Below are 17,815 nucleotides of genomic sequence, written 5' to 3' on the forward strand. Positions count from 1 at the left end.
CGCCGTTAAAGTCTCAGCAAGAATTTAAATGGGCATCTTTGGAGACTTCGGTCCCCTCCCTTTCAGAAACAACATTTTACCAAAAGAACCATTTAGTAGTCGGGCAGCTGATGCAGCAACGAATTAAAGAGACTTTTTGCGGGCGCAATTTCACGCCGCCGCCACCGCGCCGCGTTCACGCATTATTTAGAGAATTGGCGGCGCATAATGAAGCCATTCACGGCATCTGTTTCGTTCGTGTCGTCACCGCGAGCCCATATGTCGACGCTATAATTAAATCATCACGGCGCTCCAGCAGAGATGAAAGCAGGGAATTTCGCCTCGTTTGACTCGCGCGCTCTGCATAGAGAGGAAAGGCGCGATCGCGCCTCAGAAGTGTGGCACCCAGAATTCGGATCCAACCACCAGAAAATTCGACGAGAACGAGAAGCTCTCCAGGACGGAGAATAACATGGAAGAATTTTTCGGAGGTTAGTAATCAAACGAAAAAACACTAGTTACAAAGAAACAATAATCAAAATATTTTAAATAATAAACAAGTGAAGAACACGAAGTAGAAGCAGAATTTCACTTAAGCTTCATATTCATTACAAGTGGAAGCGGAACAATTAATAAGATTTTTAGATGCCGTGTGATAAGGTTTTCTAATTTTGATATTTTCCACAAAATAACATGCTCCAAAAGTAATAAAATTTGTAAATAATAGTTAAAATAAAAGATAAAAATTAATATAATTGAAGATAAAAATAACAATTAAAAATCTAAATATTTTTATCTTTTGCAATTTTAACTTTTTGGAATGAAAAAGTTGTGTTTCAACTAAAAAGAACTTAGCCAAATGTCAATTTTTTTTGCTGATTCTTGTAGCATTTTTTTAAATTTTGCTACACATTTAGACTTTCATCTAAATCATCTTTCATTCTTCTCTTTCAAAAAGCAAATGCTGGAAATAACTATAATGCAAAAGTTATTTTCTCCCACTGAAATATTTTCTGTGTTTCTCTGCCAAAACTGTCGCATTAATCCTTCCCTGTTGGTCTACGTGGGATGGGAAAATTTAGCCCAGCGCACGTCCATCAGGCGGACAAATGAGAAAAAATGGCTGCTGGAAAGGGCGCTGAATAATTCCGCGATGCTTTTTGACTGACACATCTCTCTCACTCTCCGGTGTGCGGGGAGAGAACATAGTCGCGTCGGAAAAGGGCCTGCTTTTATAAATGGATGCGGGGTTACACGGCGCGTCGAGTGAATAATTAAAACGAATAGCGCAGCTCCAAGTCGTTAACACCTTTACATTAATTATGATGTAATGGAGCGCGGCGCGCATATGAAAGTAGTTAAGAGCATCATCATCGCCCCGTTGCTGATTACACCCGAGAAAGCATCTTGCATTTTACTCGCTTTGAAATTATTTCGCGCAGTACTTTGCGAGCTGCGCTGCGCCAGCCGGCGTAATTTGGTTAATTAGCCTCTCTTTCTAGCTGTACCCGTATACATGTTCTCTATGTGCAGAGTTGCAAAATGCTCTTGACATAACTCGATCGGCACAAGTTTGACGTCGGAATAGAGCAAGAGTAGCGAGATGTGTAATTGAGTCTTGGCGACAAATTGAAAAGTTGCCATAATGGGGCCTGACGTGAGAACAAAGAGGCCTCTCAAGCGCAACACACACTAGTGAATGATTTACGTGGATAGGAGTATTGAAAATGAGATATTAAAAGTCTCAAAATTATATTTTTGCTATATAATGAATTATAAATTCATAATTTCTTTCAGTAAAAAGAAATTTAAATCTTCTTTCCCTCTTTTGAGCACAAACAATTTTCACTGCATTTTGCAACAAGAAAAGCTAGGGATAAATTCCATTTTGACAAATTTAGATTTAATTAAATATCATTAAAATAAATTCCTCATTAGGATAGCCATTGAACATTTTCTGATGGAAATGAGGAAAAAACTATGAAATAACAAACATTTGTAATAATTATGCATGTTACTGATGTTTACCATTTTTGTGTCCAAAAATAATTTCAAACAGCTCTGCAAAAAACTTGTCAATTAATCTGGTAACATGTATTTATCAGTATCATATATTATCGACAATGTCTGTGACTAATAACAGGTGAATTTTCCTCATACAACAAATTCACCTAAAAAATTCACACAAAATTAATATAGGCCATTATTTTCCTTGTCTGGCTTTGGAGAAAAAAGTCAAACATTGCTTTTTTTTTATTTCACCTCTCTTTGATGTTGATTTATGTATAAATTCGGCAGGATTCTTTTAGGCCCAAAATCCGATTTGCGAAAGGCAATTTCTCGCGTCAAAGCATCCAAACAGGGAAAAATCATCCCGATTGATGAGGATGCGATCAAAAGCATTTCAGGTAATTAGCAGCGTTCAGATCGACAAATCAACCTGCGCTCTCATGATTAATTTCACTCTCGCCGCTACAAATCAGCCGCGCGCGCAATGATTCATAATTAATTCACCTCTGCTTTTTGTGCTCGCTCCATTCCATTATTGTCCTGACCCTTGCTCAAAACTTTCCCAGGCACACCACCAATCAAACACATACAGCCAGAGAGAGAGGAAATGTGAATTATGTTCATTATTAATCTGACCCGGCCGGCGAACTGCTCACGTGCCGTGTAAATTTGTTTGCGCACAAACTCCATCATATATTATTATTTGCAGCAGCTTTGAAGTCTGCAGCGTGCATTTGGCAGCTCATATTATAGGGGTGGATTCCAATCATTATTATATATATTCGCCATACGTCGCGCCCGCCGGCAACTTGGACTCGTTTCGACCCGAGTATAAAAAAGTATATATAAAAATGCATCTCTGTGTACTTTGGTTCATTCAGTCTCTGCGGATTCATTTCGTGTGCGCTGCTTTTTTACACAATGCTCTTTTAACGGCCCTCTCTCTGCCTGCACTCGTGCCCGCCGGCGTTTTTTATTGTACAATGATGTGCACCATGATGGAAATGCTGTATGAAAGCGGTGAGCTCATATGCATGTGTGCTTAAAGCTCACCGTGGGATGCAAATTCTAGAGCAGATTCAGTGGAAAAACAGACATTTCCAGCTAGTGCCGCTGCTGCAGAGAAATTATTGCAATGTGGAGGAAAAACGGTGAAAAATGATTAGAATTATAATAAACGACTCTGCTTGCTTACATTGTTGGAAAAACTAGACAATTCTATGATTAATAGATTTTTTGAATTGAAATGAATTAAAAACATATTTTTTTTTGTGCAATTGTAGTGATTAATAATAATGTATATCTTTATAGTTATTCTTATAAGTAATTTGAATTAATTAAAATGTATGTAATTTTTTTAATTGTTGAACTAAATAAACTTTCATTAAACCAAACCAAAGCCATATCAAAAAAATTTATTTTTAGAAACTATTTTCTAAAAACTGATTTAATTGCTTTGCCATATTGTATCAGCTGCTGATTCGTTTATGCTACTCAACCCCTAATATAGATTCACACAACTTTTGGTTTCAAATTGCAAGAGAGAAATGAAAAGCATTCAGCAATATGATTTATAGTTAGCTGCAAAAAGAAATAAGTTTCAATTAAAGCTTTTTTTATTTAGCAAAGAAAAATTAAAACAAAATTGACATAGACTGATGTAAATTCAGTGCCAAAAAAAATGTTTTAATTTTACTTGAAATAAAATAAAAATGGGATGGTGTTGTATTGATAGCAATCAAGGTATGTTCATGTTTGGGCAGCTGAATGTTTTGCAACACAAAGCCTCATTATTTTTGTGCTTAACTTTTGATAACACAGGAATATTGAGTGCTGATCGCGTATCGGTCTGTGTAAGTACAACAAAACGCGCGAGCGCTGCCGGTGTCATGCGAGAGCGAGGCAATAACGAAGGAATTTCCGTGTCTTATCGCTCGATTTCGCGGGCAACAAATGAGCAGCCGCTTTTTCCCGCTGCGCTTTTGCATCATCAATCATCGCTGGATGCGATAAAGCATCGCTTCTAATTCGAAACCCGCACTCTCTGTGTAGCGGGTGGCCGCGCCCTTTCGGCCGACCACCCCCGCCGTAATGCACCATTCGCGTGCGTGACGTGGCCGCGTCGTTATGCTTTTATTTTTTTGCGGCGCGAAGAGCCATGAATGCGTAATGACTTTTGTAATTGCGTTTTTGTTTCGTCCGTCCGAATCAAGCTATCGCGTTTCCAGCCACGTTGCGAAATTTTTTAGAGTTAAAATTTCATTTCACCTGCGCGCAAAATGATCAAATATTGAACACGATCCGTTGGAAATGAGGGGCTGTTTAGCCGAGCGCTGCGAGCCGGAAAAGCAATTAATTATATATACGTGCGCTTCATTTTCATTAGCAAAAGTCGCGCTCCCGGCGAAAGGAGAATTTTGCAATTTCACTGATAACGCACACAAGGCAATTAGTCTTTGCGAAAGCTAACGGGAAAACGACGAGAGAAGACAAAAATCGATGCAGGGTGATTGTTGTTTTTCAATTATCCCAATTTCGCACTGTTAGGAAAAACATGACCCAAAAAATGGCATGCATAGGAAAATTGGGAAAAAAATTAATGGAAAATAACAAACAAAAAACTTTTTGATGAAAATTCTAAATCAACAGAATTAATTTATTACTAGCCAATTTCGATTGAAAAATTACATTTTTGTCAAAACAATAATTTAGTTTTTTAAATACTAACTGAACGCATCTTCATTTCAAAGCAGGTATGCTAATATGTAGATAACATGTCAGTTGTATTTGGAGTCTCAAGAATATATTTTTATTAACAAGCATATGCATACTTCAAAAGTATCATTGGTTTTTAAATAGAAAGGGTTGCAACTTTCAAAAATTTTGATGTCAAAAGATTTACAAATTAGCTTTTGAGTTGATCGATGGAGTAAAAAATGGCAAATAAAATCTATTACTTTCTCTTTGCAGAGTTGGGTAATACAAAAATTATTCTTTCTTATAATTTTATAATAAATCTAGAGACATATTATTAAAGGATCTTTCATAATATATTATGCTACTTTCTTCAGAAAAAAAGTTTTTATCCCTTTAATTAAGTTTCAATTGAGCTAAAGAGTTCAATGTTTGAATAGAACTGGAATTCTATGCAGAAATGAATACACTGAGGTAAAATGGAGCGACTTATATAATAACATGTAAATTAGAAACTTGCCACAAAGAATGAACCCTCTCAAGAGACACATACAGAGAAGTGAGGCGCAAACTCAATTACAACGCACCGGTATCGCAAATTAATTAGAAACTATATTCACAGAGAGGCACCTGTCGAAGTAAAGCGAGCTAGTCTAGAGCTCATTTTGCCCATCAACAGATGCTAGTTGACATTATGTAATCCGGAGCGCTTTTGACTCGGCGACCAAGTTTTGTTAGTCACATCAAGTCGTAAAGTTCGGATTGAAGCACCGTCGCTGCCGCCGAGCGCGCTGCATAATGGAGAGGTGTAATAAAGTTACAGACCCATAAGTGAGCTCGGAGCGGCGCATGCATAGCGGCCGTAATGATTCCGAGACGGCATCTGCGACTCTTTAGCTAGTTAGTTAGCACTTCACTCTCTCTACCCGGCAACGATGGATTGGCCTGTTATCGTTATTACCGCGCGCGCTGATGAGATGACGCCGTTGCTTCTGTCGCTCTTGTCATCCGACCGAGCAGTGTATGAGTGACGGGTATAATCATTCAGGACATGGTTATTACAATGATTGCGTCTTTGATCAGCTCGATGGGTACTACATCATTTGAATTTGACCGCGGTGCAATTTAAATTACATTAAACAAATCGTTAATCAAATCAATTTATTTAATTATTCAAATGAGATTATATGAAAAATTTAAGTCTTTATAATTTTTATAAAGAATGGGTCAACTGAGCAATCACTTAAAAACCTACTTGCTCCAAGAAGTATGTTGGAATAATTCACACAAATTTGGACATCAGCAGTTCAGGATTGCAAAATTAGAAAGAGGAACCTCCAAAAATGGAATAATTATTTCAAGTTAAGTAAATACTTGAAGAACGACTTTGCCACTGAAGGTAAATTATTCATCTTCAGAATCACTTTTTGACCAAAATAAACTTGCGGTTGACGCGCCATAATTTGTGATAATACTGCAATTCAAGTATTTTTTTGGAATGTAGTTGCTGATAGCAAATTATGATATAAGAAATCATTTAATTCAAATATGCATAATTCATCTTATCAAGACTTAATGAAAAGTGGTATTATAACTGAATTAATTAATTGGTTCCTTTATCTCCTCGCAGATCAAATCTGTTCTCTGGAGCCAATTGAGATTTGAAAAGTGTATGTATGCGAGAGCATCTTTCTCTCTCTCTCACTCGTCTCTCAGCGGCTCGATCCATTACGTTTATTATCTCCATCATTCGGCTGCCAGCAGGGACCATATTAGACAAATTGCTCTGCCTCGCTCTTTCTCCAGCAGCACGACCGGTTGGCTCATGAACGGCGAACGAATCGAGTGAAAAGAAACACTATACTAAAAGGCTGCTCGATATTTTATGCATTATATGAGCGCCTTTTTTCTGGACAAAAAGGCGTGTTTTCCATCTTGCGCGATCGATTTTTCGGCGGCGGCGACGACTTTCAGCTTGATTAATGCGCGCGCCCTCTGCTGTTTTTCCCCAGTTATTTATTCAATACAGCAACGAGAGCCCACTTTCAAAGAGAATTATTTGCGCGTTGCATGCAAAGCCGAAAAACAATAAATGCGAGCTTTTAGCTTTTTATTGCTCATTAAGCACGCCAGCGGGAGATAAAACTGGAAAAAATTTATTATCCGTCATGAGAATTCACGCTGGGCCGCAGAATTGAGGGAGGATTGATTGATTGGAAAAATTGTTGCAAAAAATGCTGAATTCCGGATTTTTTTCACTGCCTTTATTTGTTTTAAACAATGGCAATTTTTTTTCTTGAAGCCCTCTTTGTATTTGACAAAAATTTTCCTTATTTATAAATTAAATTTTTTATCCAAAATTTTTTCTCTCCAAACGAAAACCACATTCCATGAAGGAGAACCCACTCATTCGTATGGAATTTTTTGCAAAAAAAAAAATTCTCTCAGCCGCCCTAGCAGCGTGAGAAAGATGCGAATCTGCGGCGGCCATTCTCGTGTGCGATGTCAACCAACTCTTTCTTTTTTTCTTTCTCTCGTGACCAGCGATAATAATCATGCAACGAGTGCATTAGCGCTTGTAAAACAACACCCCTGCCTGCACGTTTCAAGCGAATTCATTTTTATAATGACCACACCAGCTCTCCCTATGACTAATGAAATTATAAAGCGTTCCCAAACAAACCGAAACTCTTGCTGCTATTGTTGGGTATTACGTCGGACGGACACACAGGTGCGACGACGCGCCTTTGAAGAGCCGCCGCCCGCGACGTGTGTTGATTTTTTATTAATTCTCCGCACATCGGCGGTCGGCGCACGGCAATAAAAACGCTCGTGCGCGCTCGCTTTGTTGATCGGCTGCGTGGGTATTTTCATTACAGAGCTGAAAACATGCAAAAACATGAGCGAAGAATTTGGAGAATTTTAATTAGAGAGGAGTGCATAAAGGATTACAATAATAATCTGACACCCAAGCACATACGCGGAAGTTGATAATTTTTATTATCCCGATAAAATGAAATTCAAAGGCTAAATCAAATGCTCTATAGACCCTTTGCATTCGTATTTTCGAATTATTTCATTAATAGCGTCTGAATCGCAAGAAGATTTGCAGCCGAATGAAAGTATGTGCCACTCGAGAGGGTCGACCGCCGAATTTCAGCTGCCAGATCATCCCGACGCATTCGTGCAGCTCTGCGCATGCGCTCCGTGACGTCACTACACGCAGGCTGAATGGAAAGAGAAGGGAGGGGACGGTGTGTCGCCTCGGCTGTAAATCGTCATTTTAGACTTTTGCGCAAATGCAATTTTTTTACAGTTTGCGTTAATTTAGAACGCTGAAATTTTCAGAGTTGGTAGATAATTAATTGAATAAATTGTACATCTAAATTTTTTTTTTAAATCCCCAACTGGAGCGTAGTTATTAACGTTTCCGCAAGAATTTTGTATTTTGCATTTTTTAAATATAAAAAAAATTTAAAAAAGAAAAACTTAAATGGAAAAATGTAGCCAATTAAATTGTCTATAATTTCTTTCATAGGCATGATGACGCCAAAATTTTTTTTGCTTACGCCCCGAAGGTTCAAAATCAAAATATTGTTTTTTAGCAACGATCAAAATTTTTGAGATTTTTTTCAAGATAGCCAATCGATTGGAAATATAATTTTAACCCTGAAACTTAAATTTCATCAAAAAATATCCAGCCGTTTTTTAATTAGAAAATAATATTTAAAGGCGTCTCCAGCTGCAGACGATGACGAGTGGCGCGTTTTGGTAAACAAGCTGTAAATTGAAAACGGCTTAATATTTTTTGATGAAATTTGGGTGAAAGGGTCAAAATTAAATTTCCAATCGATTGGCTATCTCGAAAAAAATCTAAAAAAATTTGCTCATTGTAAAAATCATAAAATGTTGACTTTTTTTAGTTTTTTAAGTTAAAAAATTAGAGATATATTTTTTAAAAATCCAAAGTCTTAAGAAAAAATGTAGCCAATTAAATTGTCTATAACTTTTTTAATTGGCATAATGACGTCAAAAAATTTTTTAATTGCCCTTGGAAGGCTCAAAATAAAAATAAGATTTTATTTCAAAGAGAAAATTTTTTTAGATTTTTTCCGAGATAGCCAATCGATTGGAAATTTAATTTTGACCCTTTTACCCAAATTTCATCAAAAAATATTAAGCCGTTTTCAATTTACAGCTTGTTTACCAAAACGCGCCACTCGTCATCGTCTGCAGCTGGAGGCGCCTTTAAATATTATTTTCTAATTAAAAAACGGCTGGATATTTTTTGATGAAATTTAAGTTTCAGGGTTAAAATTATATTTCCAATCGATTGGCTATCTTGAAAAAAATCTCAAAAATTTTGATCGTTGCTAAAAAACAATATTTTGATTTTGAACCTTCCGGGCGTAAGCAAAAAAAATTTTGGCGTCATCATGCCTATGAAAGAAATTATAGACAATTTAATTGGCTACATTTTTCCATTTAAGTTTTTCTTTTTTAAATTTATTTTATATTTAAAAAATGCAAAATACAAAATTCTTGCGGAAACGTTAATAACTACGCTCCAGTTGGGGATTTAAAAAAAAAATTTAGATGTAAAATTTATTCAATTAATTATCTACCAACTCTGAAAATTTCAGCGTTCTAAATTAACGCAAACTGTAAAAAAATTGCATTTGCGCAAAAGTCTAAAATGACGATTTACAGCCGAGGCGACACACCGTCCCCTCCCTTCTCTTTCCATTCAGCCTGCGTGTAGTGACGTCACGGAGCGCATGCGCAGAGCTGCACGAATGCGTCGGGATGATCTGGCAGCTGAAATTCGGCGGTCGACCCTCTCGAGTGGCACATACTTTCATTCGGCTGCAAATCTTCTTGCGATTCAGACGCTATTAATGAAATAATTCGAAAATACGAATGCAAAGGGTCTATATAATTCTAGGGTATTCAAAGCCAATTGAAAAAAAATTTTAATTATTAAATTTTTATTTTAATCATTTACTTTTTTTAATACATTTTTTTTTAATTTCTATCATTTTAAATTAAAGTTTTTTTTAAATAATTTTGCTTTACTAAAGTATCAATTGGTTGGGCTTCCTTAATTTTTTAAACAATAATTAATTAAAATTTTAAATACCCTGCTTCAAGATAATTTAAGAAAATTTGTTACTTAAAAACTGGAAATTCCCACTTGTGAAGCTAGATGGTATCTTCTCCTCCTAATTGATATTTAACAATTAAAAAAAAAAAAAAAAACTAAAGGGCGCCCTTTCAATAACACTCCATAAAACCTCCCATCTTTTCTGGAAAGCATTTTAAATTTTTTTTTAAATACTCCAAAAGAAATAAATCGGACTCACGTCTCATGCCTGCCATGTGTTTATTTTAGTTTAAACTCTGACCCTCGTTGTCTGCATCTCTCGCGCCTCGAATCGGCACTCAATTAGGAGAGTCAGAAGAATCTGTCCGTCGGAATAAATTTTAATCGCCAGCGATTTTGTTTTATTTCCCTGGCGCTGGGGCTTAAAATTCCCGAGCGCACATTCCGTCGATAATGAGAGACCGCAGCCGAGAATTTTCGTTTGAAACGAGCCGAATTCCTTTCTTTTCTATCCACCCTATGTGTTATGTGTTGGCTGGCGAGTGTGTCTCTTTTTGGGCCGGGCAAAAACGGCGAACAGGTTGTGCTCGTGTGTCACTTGATAGCCCGTTTGTAAGCGAGCCTGCTCGTGTTTTATTCCTTCTCGCGCGCGCATCGCAATAATTTGTCCGCGCCTTTTTTATGATTATTCCTCGACTCGTTTGTTTGTTTTTGGAATCCATTTTCACATACAATAATACTGCCTTTAAATTGTATGAAAGTGTAACGTGAGCTTTTCCACTGATGAATAATAACGCTGCTCAACAACCACCCAGCTGTGAAATGAAACCCGTTCAGGTCAAATTAACTATCATGAAACACACTAATAATAAAAAATGGGATTATTTTAAATATTGTTAAAATGCAACAATTCTTTTGATCAATTTGATAACTTATTATTTATGCCAACAGTTATTTCATGTGCTTAAAAACAATTTTGTAATATTTACAGGAATTTGAGAAACTTAATTTTAATGTTTTGCAAAATAATTTAAAAAGACAAGCTTGGTTTTAATCGGAAAAAATTAAGGTTCAATAAATAGGTTTAAACTGTTTGTGCATTAGTCATTGAAAATATAATAATAAAATTTTTTTAATACTTTGAAGAGAAAATAAATTTTTCAAAGTATGATTATAGAAGCTTTTCGCTAAAAATACTTTCAAAATTGATTTCCAGTTTTGGGTAATCCTATCAATTATAAACAATGGAGATTAATTTTTCATGAGAGTATATAACTGCTGACAGGAAGCCCATTATTCGAAGCTCCGAAAGATGTCCTTTGTCTTGGGGATTAGAGTAAAAAAAAGTCGCCTAACGAGCCGATCTTGTCTTCCTTTCGTTTCTTTCATTCGTTCGCATCCATATTTCAAACTAATTGCACGCCCAAGAAGTCAATGCTGACCACCCAGCTCGAGTGTTGTTGCCGCGGCCTTTAATTATAAAGAGATTAGGCCGCGAACGTGTGTTGCCCAAACACAAACCGACCAAAACTCTCCCCCGAGTAATTAGACGGCGGCGGCTCTCCAATTCGTCCTTTCACCTCCGTTTTGTTGTTTTGTTCGTGGGTGTTTGTTTATCTGAATCCCCAGGACAGTGTCTTTCGAAATCGGGCGCTTTTCCGTTTTGCTCTTCTAAAAGCTTTTCGGCGAACGGAATTCCGAGTCGGCCCCGCGGGATACGCCGACCTTTTAGCATCAATTATTCACTGAAAGCGGCCCGACGATTGTTTTTGCTCGCGCCGTGTGCGCCGTCCCGCGCGCACCACCACCAGCAGGATTACTTGCCTGTAATTATTTTTCACTTTGAAACGGCGCTCGCTAATTAATCGTGAATAATTGAGCGAACGAAATGGGATTTCCTTTAGCAAAGCGATTAAATCCAATTTTGCAAGCTGCCACTGCGGAATTCTCCGTTTGGCCTGATCAAAAGGAAAAAAGACCTTCAGGGATTCGGCAAAAAAAGGTTCGACTTAACATTTTCCAACCAGTTTCAGATTGAAAGTTCAAATAAATTTATAAAAATTGTTTTACACCTTTTCAAAAGAGAATATTCAAAACATTAGCAAATTATAGTTTTATATTGAGAGTTCAAATAAAATATCAGGTATTATATTAGGGAATTTTATAAACATTGGCTTGAAAAGTAACAAATTATCAGCAGTCATTTAATTCCTATTTCCTATAAAACAAAAACTCCCAATTATATTGATTCAAATATTACATGGGATCATATTTAATTGTGAAGACTAAACCTTCAAATTTAATCCTCATACTAATAAAATTTTATCATTTTGTATTAAAATGTAACCCATCAATAGTCTTTTTTTAATAATACTTTACATTATCCGATCCGGCTCTTTTTATCTATTTCCATTAATTTTTCAAATCTGAATAATATTTTCCTTTTGAATCGGATTATTCTCAAATTACTGTCTCTCCTAAACTAAATCACCACGCCAAACTAACCTGTCATCAGCGTTCGCAACGGAAACGGCGCATCCAAAAGCACCGCCGTTGAGGATTTTAATAAATTTTGGCAGCGAACCTGTGCATGACGGATGGCTGTTTTCGCGTCATATTTATTTTTCGTCTGTCGCTTGACGTTTGCCTCGCTCACTGGGCGCACGTATCGACATCTTCTGTCGCAAAGGACGAGCAAGACAGAGAAAGAAAGAGAGAGAGACCAACAGTCTGAGCCAATTGTTGCTGCCTGGAGCGTTTCCAGTTTTTATGGATCGACGGATGGAGATGGAAAGAGCAAGGCATGAGCGAAGAGAAAAGGCAGCGCGAGCAAGAATATAGGAGGAGGCCTGCCAGGAGCGCAAAGAGAGCCTAGGCCTTTGGGGAATCGCTCTCTAATGCGCCTCCCTTTAATTGCACCCGTCGATTAATTTCGTGCGAAATTGAGCGAGAAATCAATAGAGACAAAGTTTTTCCCCAAATTATTCTCAACATGACTTTTTAATTAATATCAAATTAAATTCCTGAATCAATTTCAATCAAAATAGACAAATTAGAGGATTTTTGTTAAATTTTACCTCCTGTCTAAAACCCAGCCCATATTTAATAGGACAATTTCTGTTAAAGTGCCGCTTATGGTATTAAAAAAAATTGTCTGCAAGCAAAAGTGTCATCGCAATGAAGCCAGAGAATCAACAAAAGCCTGCAAAAATCGATTTATGAGAGGACAAAATGAAACTGAATTTGATACTATTCATAAGTTAAAGAATTTATTCAGATTTTAATTACTCAGCAATTTCGTCAGTTCTCTTTGAATGAAAATTGAACAAAGAGGAAATATATTTTAACAAATCTTCTTTGCGAGTAGACCAAACGCGATTTTAACTAATCCAGTGAACGCGTTTGCAAGTCCATCAGAGCTTTCAATCTTTACAACTTTGTTTGAACGGAGCGGAAACAAGCGCCAACTCCCCGGCAGTAAACGCGAGCGCGGGCGTAATTCGCTCCAATTGCTGCTTTAATTTCCCCGTCTTACCCATTTAATTGCTCTTTGGTAAAGGCCGCTCCGCAGCAAATTCAGAGCCTTTCAAGCCTGGGAGCCTTTGAGTAAAAAACTGAGATAATTTGCTGGTTTTTTCACTCAACAGAATTTCATAAGAAAAAGAAATTTTTTGTGAATGTGTTCGAATGTTGCATCCCTTTTGATATCGGAGCGGGCGGGGCGAACAGAGAAAAGTTTCACGTGGCACTTTCTTCTTCCTCAACAAACTTTTCTTTTGGCGAAACTAATTTGATCGATCGATCAAACAACAGAAAACATTATTTTCACAGACAGCTAGGGTGCAAAACGGTTCACTGTAGAGATCTTAACTCGCAATTGTGGGTTGAAAAAAAATAGGAGAGAATAAAGTCTTCAAAGAAAGAATTCCTCATTTTTTTTTTTTTAAATAATAAAATAATTTCATTTCTCAACATTCAGATAAATGATGAAAGAAAATACAGGAATACTTCTAAAATATTTAAGATTGGCAATTTGTTTCACAGAGTTTTCTTTTGCAGTTTCCAACTGAGGCAATCAATTAAAATAAAATATTCTATGCAATAGTTTTGAAGATCAAATTTAATTTATGCCCTAGGAAATCAGTTGAAACTTATTTGAATTTTTGCATGTATTTTTTAGAATGTTTTTAATTAATAAAGCAAAAATTATGCTCAATTCCGTCTTAAATTTTTTTTAATTAAACATGAAATTGTTATGATCCTTAATCAATATTTCCAATCATTTGTAAAAAATGCAAGTTTCAACGCAAAATTTAATGCCGGAATTTGAGGTTGAAAAGTTTCATTTTCTGTGCAGCTCATTCGTATCAGTTTTTGCTTGAACGGTTAAGAGGGAAGTCTTGCCTGGGTGGAACAAGCCGCGAAACCTCTTCGGCATAAGCCAGATTTGCAAACGTGCACGTCGCTCTCTCTGGCGAAAACTTTTGCTGACAGCGGAAGCGGCGGATGATATTTCATTTCGTCAAACTGCTGCCTCCGGGTTTGCCGCGCGCGCGAGAAGATCGAGTGCTCATTTAGCTCTCGTTGAACCCAAAGTCTCTTTGCGAAGTTTAGTTTGACAAAGAGATGTTTGATACGGCGCGCACAAAGACACACTGCACGCCCGCATCCAACCCTCGCCGCGCGTCCAACCCTTCATCATGCACGCCGAATTTAACTCGGCAGAACAATAAAAATCCTCTCTGTTTGGCGACGATTTTCCTTTTTCAAAAGTGTAAAGGTTAAAAAGGGTGCTGAGTTGTTTCTTGAATATTCATTCGCCCTCGCGCGATTATCCCCGCACTCTGCTTTTAACTTTCTTTCATAAAAAAGTGTAGTGCCGAAAAATATGAATATGTTGGTGAATATATACACACAACTCGTTGGCGGAGGAAAACAATTATGCGGCACTTCAAACGCGTTCTTTTTGCTTGGCAGAGGCGACAAGAGTGCTCGCTGGCGACGAAATGAGTTCAATGGAAGAATGGAGCGAGAGAGAACGTTTGAGAGTTGGAAAAGTATGGCGGAATGTTAAAATAAACAATTGCATAAACACAACACACACAGCAGTGCAAGTGGAGAGTTGTTTGAAAAGCGACTTTTATACTTGTCTTATTTTTTGTATAAATGACCTTACTTAAAAGTAAATCTAGGTTAAAAAATGCACACTCGTTTTTTTTTCCAATTCCAAGACATTTCCAGTCACAGTTATAATGAACTGAAGTAATTATTGATGTTTATTTAGCAAAATTGTTACACCACATTGTTTCAATTGATGAAAACATTTTATTTGAAAAAAAAAGGAATTGTTGGACAAAACAGCACCACAACTATAGCAAGAAAACTTTTGAGATCAAAAAGACCCCATCCAACGCAGCAGTGATTAATGAACAGTACAAAATCCACTTAACTCTTAAACTTAATGAATATATATTATTTCACTTCGATCGCACTGTTTTGTATGAAATTAGTCCAGATCAAATTAATAACAAATATGCTTAAGTTTGTACATAAAGGGTTTCTTATACTCACAAAATAATGTTTTCCGATACCATTGATTCACATAAAAAAGCACAAAATTAGTTTTAAATCATATTTTACTGAATATTGAGTTCTAAAAATAATAATAAAATATACTTGGTAAGGAATTGGTAATCTTTCGATTTTTTCTAATAATTACACGACTTGCTGCGTTTTTAAAAAAAATCGTACCCCGAGACCAATATGTGCATTTAGAATCAAATTATCCTTTTATTAACAGTGCCTTTCATTTATAAGATTTTTTTGCTGCTCTTCTGAGTCGTAAAAGTTTTACAATAGAACAATAAAATGGTGAATTCTATCGGCCAGATTTCTCTCTTTCTGGGATGTTTTTTATTTCACTTTCCTTTGGAGCGAAAATTAGTAAAACAAGCATCAAGCCGCGATAAATCAAATAAAAAGTCCCGTCGGCCCGACAAGAAGTATAATTTGAGAAAAGGTTTATGAGCGTGTGTGTTCTCCCTTGTCTGTTTCTTCTCATAGGCTCTTATTTTATTTACAAACACACTCACTCAGTCGGTGTGAGAAGAGAAACCAGCACAATCGGCCGTCGTTGTTGTACACAATGGCTCAGGTGCACAGGTAGGCAGACAGGTTTTAATAAACGTTCAAGGCCAGTCGCGCGAGCACCAACCAACTCCGCATCAAGGTATTCTCGTTTTCGCGAATCATCGTGCGCGGCTCACCTGCTACCTCCTCGTACATACGCACGGCGCCCCATAATAATAATACATAACAAACAGCAAAGCCAGCAAATCGGCTCGCAATTAGAGCAAATAACTTCAACTGCGGCGTAATTCAAGCAGAAAATTACTGAATTGAAAATGCATCGCGGTCAATGCTGTTTTAATTTTTTTTCAATTCCCTTTCAATTACATTTGAAAAGACAAGTTTTTACATTTGTACTGATATTGAATATTAATGAAGGCCAAATAATGTCAGGATCAACGTAGAATTAAAGTGAACAAAAAATTCGCACCCCTAAGCTTTGAACCTTCATACCAGGGGTTCGTCTCAAAGGTTCACCTTTTAGCACCAATGTAAGTTAGTCCTGATAGCAAAAATCATTAAAATAATCTTCAGAATTTTTGCATCAAAGCAATTTTTCATGCCAAAAATATCTGCCGAAAAAATAATAAAATGGATTTATGAAAAATTAGTTTTGATTTTCGAGCAAATCATCCATAGGTTTTCATCCCTTCTGGAATTTCTAGCACATTTATTTGTTTCAATATATTTTATCTCAATTTTTTTAATTAGTTAATTAATTATTATTTTTTTTTAAATTTTCGATTGTTTGATAACCAAATTTCTCTCTCTCTTTCAGGCCAATTTAATTTTGCAGTAATTTTGCGTATGATGTAATATAATCTTTGAAATAAATTCACATAGCAACTTGACTGAGCTTTCAATAATCATCATATTATTGAACGAAATTATAGTGGAGACATTTGCTCATCGCTTTTCATAAGCACGGTATTCGAAACTTTTTTTCTTTCTTTCTTTTTGCATTTACTAACCACAACTGTCTGCGGATTTTATAATGAAAACTAATAATAAACTCAGAGAATGCATATCTCATTAAAGTTGAATAATATGCAAATTAAGTAGCTTTGAATGCAAAACAAAATGCAGCCACTTGACATATTTTTTTGTATTGTTTTAAATTAATTTTAAAATAAAGTAGGTAAATTTTTGGTTGTTTGAGTGATGCAAGCTCTTCCATTGACACTTTATTGTATGTACTCTTCAAAAACAGGGTGGAAAGTAGTACAACATAATTACATCCAGTAAGTGCCATGCATGGTAGAGCGTGCCTCATTAATTAGTCTGGACTGACAATGAGCGTATTTTCAACAGCAAAAATAAGCTCATGCAATCTTATTTCAATTGCAGGGATTTTTTTCTTAAAATTTCCAATCGTAATTTATTATTACTGTGGTAGAATTACACGATAATCTTGATTTGATGATTTTTCTTGAACAATAAAACCCATTGATGAAAAGCCGACGTTGAATTCAAATCACCGAGTATTGTTATTATTTTTATAATTTCTTCTACTTTCAGTGCACTTCACTTTAAAAGGAATATATAAACGATATAAACTTTTTCAAATAATTACTTAGCTTGCAAAAACATACGAAGTAATCAAAATAGTAAACAAACAAAAGAAAAATATAAACTTGCATTTATAACAAAAAATGTTCTCTATTTAATTTTTTTATTACAAAGATTGTGCTAAATATTTTCCACGCAGAGTGAATCATTACACTCAATTTGGTACATGTTGTGAATATAATTAATTATTCGCTTTCTTCCTATCTGATTATAGAAATTTCTCCGCTGGAGATGAAACTTTGAGGCTGTGCGTGTTTATCGACCTCATGCGCCAACCACATTTTCGCTCGTTTTTGAGCGTTTTTGGCGTTCGTTGGGCCGCTTTTTTAA

The 17,815-nt window shown here is 36.2% G+C and overlaps 1 protein-coding gene across 1 annotated transcript in view; it reads right to left on the minus strand.

Moving 5' to 3' along the window:
* The window catches only part of LOC132205844 (uncharacterized), a 148,070-nt gene that overhangs the window by 129,855 nt on the left and 400 nt on the right, over positions 1 to 17,815 (minus strand). The gene's annotated exons all lie outside the window — the stretch shown is intronic.

This window comes from Neocloeon triangulifer, unplaced genomic scaffold (genome assembly GCF_031216515.1).
Source record: "Neocloeon triangulifer isolate White Clay Creek 2 clone unplaced genomic scaffold, ASM3121651v1 ptg000001l, whole genome shotgun sequence".
NCBI classification, from domain to species: Eukaryota; Metazoa; Arthropoda; class Insecta; order Ephemeroptera; family Baetidae; genus Neocloeon; species Neocloeon triangulifer.